Source organism: Nanorana parkeri, unplaced genomic scaffold (genome assembly GCF_000935625.1).
Source record: "Nanorana parkeri isolate BGI_ZX_2015 unplaced genomic scaffold, ASM93562v1 scaffold1310, whole genome shotgun sequence".
NCBI lineage: Eukaryota > Metazoa > Chordata > Amphibia > Anura > Dicroglossidae > Nanorana > Nanorana parkeri.
The window spans coordinates 401,792-409,492 of record NW_017307578.1 but is presented as its reverse complement, the minus strand read 5'-3'; the positions used below and the strand labels follow the sequence as shown (position 1 = coordinate 409,492).

At 37.0% G+C, this 7,701-nt stretch overlaps 1 long non-coding RNA gene across 1 annotated transcript in view; it reads left to right on the top strand.

The window, feature by feature from the left end:
* Window positions 1–3,093: 3,093 nt before the first annotated feature.
* Window positions 3,094–7,701, top strand: part of LOC108797617 — a 20,076-nt gene continuing 15,468 nt past the window's right edge. Inside the window, exon 1 of the long non-coding RNA XR_001941897.1 lies at window positions 3,094–3,103. This is a non-coding gene — a long non-coding RNA (uncharacterized LOC108797617). The remainder of the gene's footprint in view (window positions 3,104–7,701) is intronic.

Genomic DNA, 7,701 nt, shown 5'->3' with positions numbered 1-7,701 from the left:
GCTGGGGATAGAGAATTATCATAACAAAGGAGAAGAGAATATATTTAGAAAAGGACTCGGAGTTTAATTAATTCATTTATGTGTCCATCACATGCAGAAAGCATCTTTCAAAACACATTTGATGGTCTATACATGTATAAAAACAAAACTATATATATTACTCTGGAACTTGACTGCATCCATTTGTTGATGGACAGAAATGGATGGTGAATGCAGATGATGTTTTTTAGGCCAGCAAAAGTGAGAGAAATAAGTACAGTATGTTATAAGTTTCTTTCCCATTAAAACAGGAAACTATAATCACAGACTTTCAATACAGCATTAAAATGAGAGAATATGGTATATTACTACTTATATATGTTGTACAGTATAAGCAGTAGCGGGCTTATTGATATGCTTTTAATACGATTATATAAGCTAGCAAATATGTAACTTCTTTGGCCAACACTTGCACCCCACTATTTGTTTTAGGAAAAGGAAGTTGTATGGTCTTTCTGGAGAGGAAGCGGTTGGGGAGGTAGATTGTACAAAAAAAGGTTGCACTGAATGCAGGTAAGGCAAACTGGAGAAAGTAAATGAAAATTAACTATGTTTAGTAAGTGTATGCAAGATGGTTTAAAGCAGATGTCTATGTTTTGTGCTACCCTGAACCCAACCAAACTTCTTAAAGCCTCCCATGGATCTGTAGAAAAAAACAAATTATGTGCATACCTTTTTTCCAGCATCCTTCAGGCCAGTCTGGTGATGTCATGGGTTCTTCCTATTCTACCTCGGTGACAGTGGGTCTTTCACGCAAGACTGAACAACACACATAATAATGTGAGCCCAGGTTGTGTGAAGATGTGCTCCACAAGCATGGCCCACAGGAAGCATATTGGGTTATCTTCAGTAACATCTGTGGAATTCTTTTTTTCTTTACATGGGCAAAGTGAAGGAGCAAAGCAACTGGAACATCGATTCCCTACAGAGTTTACTCAAGTTATTGGGGTTGATTTACTAAAAGAGTAGAGACTATTCACTTGGCAACGTAAATGTTCACCGAGTTTAGTAAATGGGGTGAATGGTGTTCACTTCAATCATCTAATAATGTGTAAGAATACATCCCCAGATAGCAAGCAATTGAGCTGCAAGTTTGAAAATGACTTGCTAAACTATGGCAGGCTTGCCAAGCTTCACAATGTTGTTGCACAATTACAGCAAGTCTGCATAGTCTCCAGACCAGCGAGCTTGCAGAGCTCTTGCTAAGACCTGCAGGACTCTTGCTGTAGACTTGCCAAGCAAATTTGCTACAAATTCAAAAAGTGTCAACTAGTACTTGTGCTGCGAGTGTTCTGCAAGTCTACAACTTGCCAGGAATGTGTGCAGCAAGATAACAAAAATTACAATTTCACCCTGCCACAAGTTTGTAGCAAGTTATCCTTGCTATCTGGGTCCTGTATTCTTAATTTCCCTTGCACAATACTGGGTATTCAAAGTGAACATAGATTTTTTGCTAAACTCAATAAAGATTTTATTTGCTGAGGGACTAATCTATACTTCCTGAAAGTGTATGGATTGCACGGGGAAGTGGTGGTACTCCTGCTAGATTATCTATGCAGGGCTCTACTAGAGAGAATTTCACCTTCTGATAACATTTTACCAGACAGGAAGTCTCCAATATCGTCAAAGACAGAAATAAAAATGTTTTAATTTAGTAGATGAGGGGAAAGCTAGAACCCCTGACAGGTTTTGTATTTCTGTCTGCATCCCTTTTTAAGATTTTTACTATTTTCCTGTCTGATAAAACTGTTGTCAGCAGCAGATTTTAATTATTTGGTGGTATCTTCTCCACATACAGTATTCTGGTTGCTAGACAGGGGTTGGCTTGAGTTATCCGGGCTCCTTGCCCCTAATAGTTTGTGATGATCCATATGAGCATCACAAGCCCAGGGCTAGGGCTTGTGATAGCTTTTGCTACCTAACATCTAACAGTGTCGCTGTGGCTTGCCTTGCCTAGTTTCTATTGTACTGACCCTTGCTTTGGATACTTTCAGAGTGCTGCCTGCCCTGAACCTTGCCTCGGATATGGATTACTCACAGAACACATCTGGCTGTTACCTCTCTCTTTCCTATCTTCTGAGGATCTTCTTTCACATTGTTTGAACTAAAGATGCACCAATACCGATACTAGTATCATTATCGGTATCAGTGTTGATACCGAGTATTTGGGCGAGTACTCATCCATTAATATTAGGGAATATTAATTCATCTGAGTATCATACAGAAAGTCAGATAGCTACAGATAATCCTTTCCATGTTACAAAACTTCAGGCCCCTTTCATATCTTTGCATGCATTTTATCACTTTGGTACATACTGTGTGTAGAAATATATTACAGTATATTCAATAGAGTCTGTGCAGAATTCCATACTGCACAGTTTATAGAAAAAAAGTTAAGAGTATTTTCTAAGTAGGATTACTGATGTAAATTCAGGGCTTAACCGAAAACAAATGTGTATCCTATAGAATCTTAGGAAAACTAAAGATGTGTACAGAAATAAGAGAATGTTAACTTGATCTGACTATTAGTTGGTCAAAGAGGGTATCATTCGTATGTCTGTAGGCCCTTCCTAACATGTCCCAACTGAGTTTAGTGCAAAATGGTTAGCCAGAATGGATCAATTGTACTATTATTGATTATTTTAAAAGATTGTTTAGCAGTCGGACTATACATGTACATCTGGCCACCATCAAAAATTTGTATGCAGCTTAAAACAAAACAAAAAACAAGGTTTAAGAAAACCTGTGCTTATTCATGCAAAGCAACAGGTTCACATAGCAACATCAGCACATACTAACCTTTCCTTCCAAGGTGCTGGAGGTGAAGCAATATCAAGTACTTCTGGGTATGGAGGAGCATGTAACCAACTCCATGTGACAGTATCTGGGCATATCACCAAGCACCACTGCTGTCACATGTGAAGAGTTTATAGCCCTATGTACGCTATGACTTGATCAACCCATAGATTATATAGGTCAGCATACCCAAATTTTATATTTAAAATATTAATATTCCTCACATAATGGGGAGGATCTCCTAAAAGGAGTATAGGTTGGTGACTTAGTAAAGTAAATGTTTACTGAGCTTAATAAAAAAACATAAAGCTGTAAATGCTGGGAGATACCTGGATAACTGCATTAATGAAGTAAACACAACTTCACCTGATGTTGTAAGCTCCATGAACATTCACTTTGCTAAAGAAACAGTCTGTACGCCTCTAGTAAAACCACAACGTATCACTCTATCAAACTCAAGTTGAAGCAATTTTGTTGCTAGATTAAAAGGTTTTCAAGAATTCTGCCTGTAAATAAAAGAGGTGGTTATCTTTTGTCCACTCACCTGTGTCCCGTAGTGGCATATGGCATGATGCTTGGAACTACAGAATGCAGCAGGGGACCAGGCATCCGACACACCTGGAAATGTGTCGGATGCAGAAGATACTTCAACCACCGGACTTTTTGCAGTGGGCCAAATGACTCCTTTCATTATAGGCAATCCCTTTTGTAATCCTTTTTAATTATCTCTTTTGACTCTTAATCTAGGGAGAAAGACGCTTTACTATATCAAATTGCTGCCTGATCTGCATAGTAATAGATACACTGATAAGTTGACTAAAGGTACAGCAGTGGCTCCTATACTGCTACTAAATTATTTTGATTGAAACACCCGTGGTACATATTACATTAAGGCAAGTTTGTTTTGTATATCCTTTTAGCAAAAGTAATGTTACTATGCATTTTAAATAAGTTATGTTTATGCTTTATTACAAATTAGACTGGCAGAGAAAAATCCATAAATGTATGCCCTTATATCACAGTAGTTTTAGCGTGAGTTACAGAAGCCAGGGAACATTATTGATCTTGTCATGCTTGTGGTCGGGTCATTAATTTTAATTGTGATAGCTCCGGACTACCTAGTGTTTGATGCCTGAGGTGACAAGTTACAATTATATTGTGGGGCTCATGGGATCAAGTTCTGATTAGAAACATTTCAAGTGATAGTTCACTATAGTGCTGATGAACATCTCACTTAGATATGGTTTTCTGTTTGCTTGCTAAAGAAATCAGCAACTTCTGACAGAATTTCCTAAAACAAGAGCAGATAAGTATGAGAAAATAAGTAATGACTTCTCATTTTCAACATTTCTATTTTCCATAGAAACTGTCAACAATGGACACCAATAACAGACCCTACGTGTGTGATTTTGTTTCTGAAGTAATATGTAATGTTCTTTCTAAATGGAAGTGGAAATCAATATTTCTTATTAATAATTTCTACCACACATGGCACATTTGTATCACATTGTGATTCATAAGAAAGTGTTGAATGTAGAAGTGGTATTTAAATTGAAGCAGGTGGGAGAGAAATATGGAGCTGTCATTGCTTTGTAAAGAGATCCCATAAGTTCAATAATAAACAAATAAAAAAATCAGGTACCTGAAATACAAGATACATTTTATTCACTCAATCGTGCATCCAGGGCTAGTGATTGTTTCCTAATCACATATAATTGTATCATATATGATTACATGTGGTGTACCAGTGTACCTGCTGCTTTCAAATTTCGTCCACTGTTACCCGATCATTAACTTGAACAGGTGACAATTACCACTTGTAAACAGCAGATTTGGGATACCTGCTGCAGGAAATTGCTACCTCCTGAGGCAAGAATCCCTAAATGCACCTACATTAAATGTATGGAAGAAGTCTTAAATGTGTTAGGTTCTGAAGTTTTATAGAAGTAGAATGTATAATGTAAATGCAGACTTGGTTTTATTATACTGTACATCTTTACTATGTTAATATAATCTTTTATAATAAACTATACTATATTACTATAATCTTTTCATAAATAAGCCTTTGGTAAATACAAGAAATCACAAAGCACTATTTTCTTTCTAAAGAGAGAGCAGAGTGGAAGTTATCTTTTTCCAGACACAGTAATAGGCTCGATTCCCTAAGATGGATGAGTTATTTTAATAACACTACTTTTTATACCTTATCATAGTTTTCTCCTAATAATGTCTATGGAGGGTCTCATTTATTCAGGTCATGGTATAGCTAGTTATAGTTAGTCACAGTCAACTGGACTTGTTCTGTAATGTTGAAGACGTTTCATAGTTTATACAAGCTACTTCAGTTAAAAACGGATGTGACCTGGCTAAGCTACAAAATGTCTTCTAATATTTTTCACTTCACATAAGAGGGAATTAATTACAGGGTCTGAGCTAAACTTTTTCTTACCTTTTTCCAAACTGGAGTGCAGCTCTTCATCTTTTACATTTTTGGTTGTTATGGGTAACTGCACCAGTTGAGATAGAAATTGTCTCAGACACTTTTCCCCCCAAATTTCCCCCAAAGCATTACTTTATCACCATCCTACACATCTCCTTCCCGTACTATCCTGAAGATTTACACATTTCTAATTTATTCTGTTGGAAAAACATGTGTGCATCCTAGATGAAAGTTGTGGGGCTCTTGGGTGAAAACAATTACAAATAGACCCCGAGCGTTAAAATATCAGTAGCAGTGGTAAAATGACACTCCATACAGAGTAAGGTAAATAAAGCATGTTGTGAACCTTTCTGAATTGAGATTTAAGAGATATTAGTTGGATAAGGTGAGGTATTAAAGACATAACGACATAAGAGAAAAACAGCTTTGTGAATTAGACCTCATATCTAATTGAAACCTCCCTCAGACAGTTACTCTGTTGTGAGTCATTCACTTGTGTATATAAAGCTTGTCAACAGCAGGAGAGCACTGAAAATGAAGGGAAGCCTAAATCCTCACCTGCCAACTAGAAAGAGGAATACATTATATACTGTATAAGGATTACATGGTATTTTTATGCAATATTTAATTTTTACTAAAATGAAAAGAAAAACTTTTGGTTAACATTTTTAAATGATCTATAAAACCACAATATATTTGAAGAATTCACTGACTGCATGACTTTTTTGGTCATTTTAGGATAGGGGGCAGATACATGAAAATCATTGGAACATCCCAAAAAAACTGTGCTGCACCCTGTGAGCCCGACCTTCAGCTACCCTGCACATGATGCAGGGTTTATGCTGTCACCCTACCTCCAATTACTTTCACATTCATAAGAAGATATCCTTATTCATGGGTCATGTGGGTGAATGTAACAAGCTCTTGTCTGTAAGCCCTGCAGACACTGCTTGATGAAAGGTCTGTGGAAAATAGTGATTGAATAGGTCTTAATGACACTGTTTTCTCCAAGATAATCTGGTGATGGAGGTGTTCATGATTCTCCACTTTTCCCTCTCCATAACATAAAAATGTACACTTGGTTGATCCTACCAGGTTTATGTCTGAAACTAGATATAGATACATTTTCAGATGCATGGATTATGACAGCACATCGGAGCATTCCTTGATGCCCATCACCACCTTTAAATTAGTCATAGCCATTAGATGGCTGTCAGATTTGAAGACTCAATCTGACTGATAGTAAGATAATGGTTGTTTCACTTCTGGAGATCCAATGCTCTTAGTTTATCACCTTTGTCTTGGTCTGTCTACCTGATCGGTAACCAATATATTGCAAAAAAGGAAAAGAGAACGGACCAATTAACTAGTGTAGGAGGTCCAAGGGTTAACTGGAGATCGGGACAGACCAAGTAGTATTCATTTCAAATTTTTTTTATTGATTATAAAAGTAGAAAAAAAGGACACAGCCAATATCTAGCAACCAATCAATTAAAAACAGTGTGACAAACAGTACAAAAAAAAAAAAAAACAACATCAATGCTGACTGTAACAAAAAAATCGTCAGTAGGATATCAAAAACCCTCTCAATCTATTGGGACATATCGGTGTCTTGATCAAATAATCAGCTTCGTATAGTATGTTTTCAGGTGGGATGACCCCTATATCATCAATTTAGCACCTCAAAGTACCATGGAGAAGTCATTCATTTGTTAATTTGTACCCATCATGTATCCTTAGATTTTGTAATAGGGAGTTTAATCATGAGAATAACTCTCAGTCCGTGTATTCCCGTGATATATGGACTAGATACTTTGTAGTTAGAAGTTTATCAAAGTGACACAAAGATTCCAGTGGTTCTTTTGATAGGTATGTCCCAGACGGGGAGAAAAGAACTTCAAAGAACTTGTCAAGACACCGATGTGTCCCAATAGATTGAGAGGGTTTTTGATATCCTACTGACAATTTTTTTGTTACAGTCAGCATTCATGTTGTTTTGTTTTTTTTGCACCGTTTGTCACACTGTTTTTAATTGGTTGGTTGCTAGATATTGGCTGTGTCCTTTTTTCTACTTTTATAATCAATAAAAAATTTTGAAATTAATACTACTTGGTCTGTCCCGATCTCCAGTTAACCCTTGGACCTCCTACACTAGTTAATTGGTCTGTTCTCAATCTGACTTATAATCAGATGATGCCATGACAATGGACAAACAGTAAGCCTCTGCCTTACAATTAGCAGAAGCTTGGTCAGCCTGCCTGCAGGCTCCTTTAGTTAGCCCTTGGCCCGCTTTTTGAAAGATCTAACAGCTGACCAAAGGAGTGCGTAGTGCAGGCTGAGATAACGATTGTCACCTGTCAAAATCAGCATATATAAATTATTGTTCAAGAACAGCAGTTGTAAAGTCTTGGAAATTCTTGCCCTGC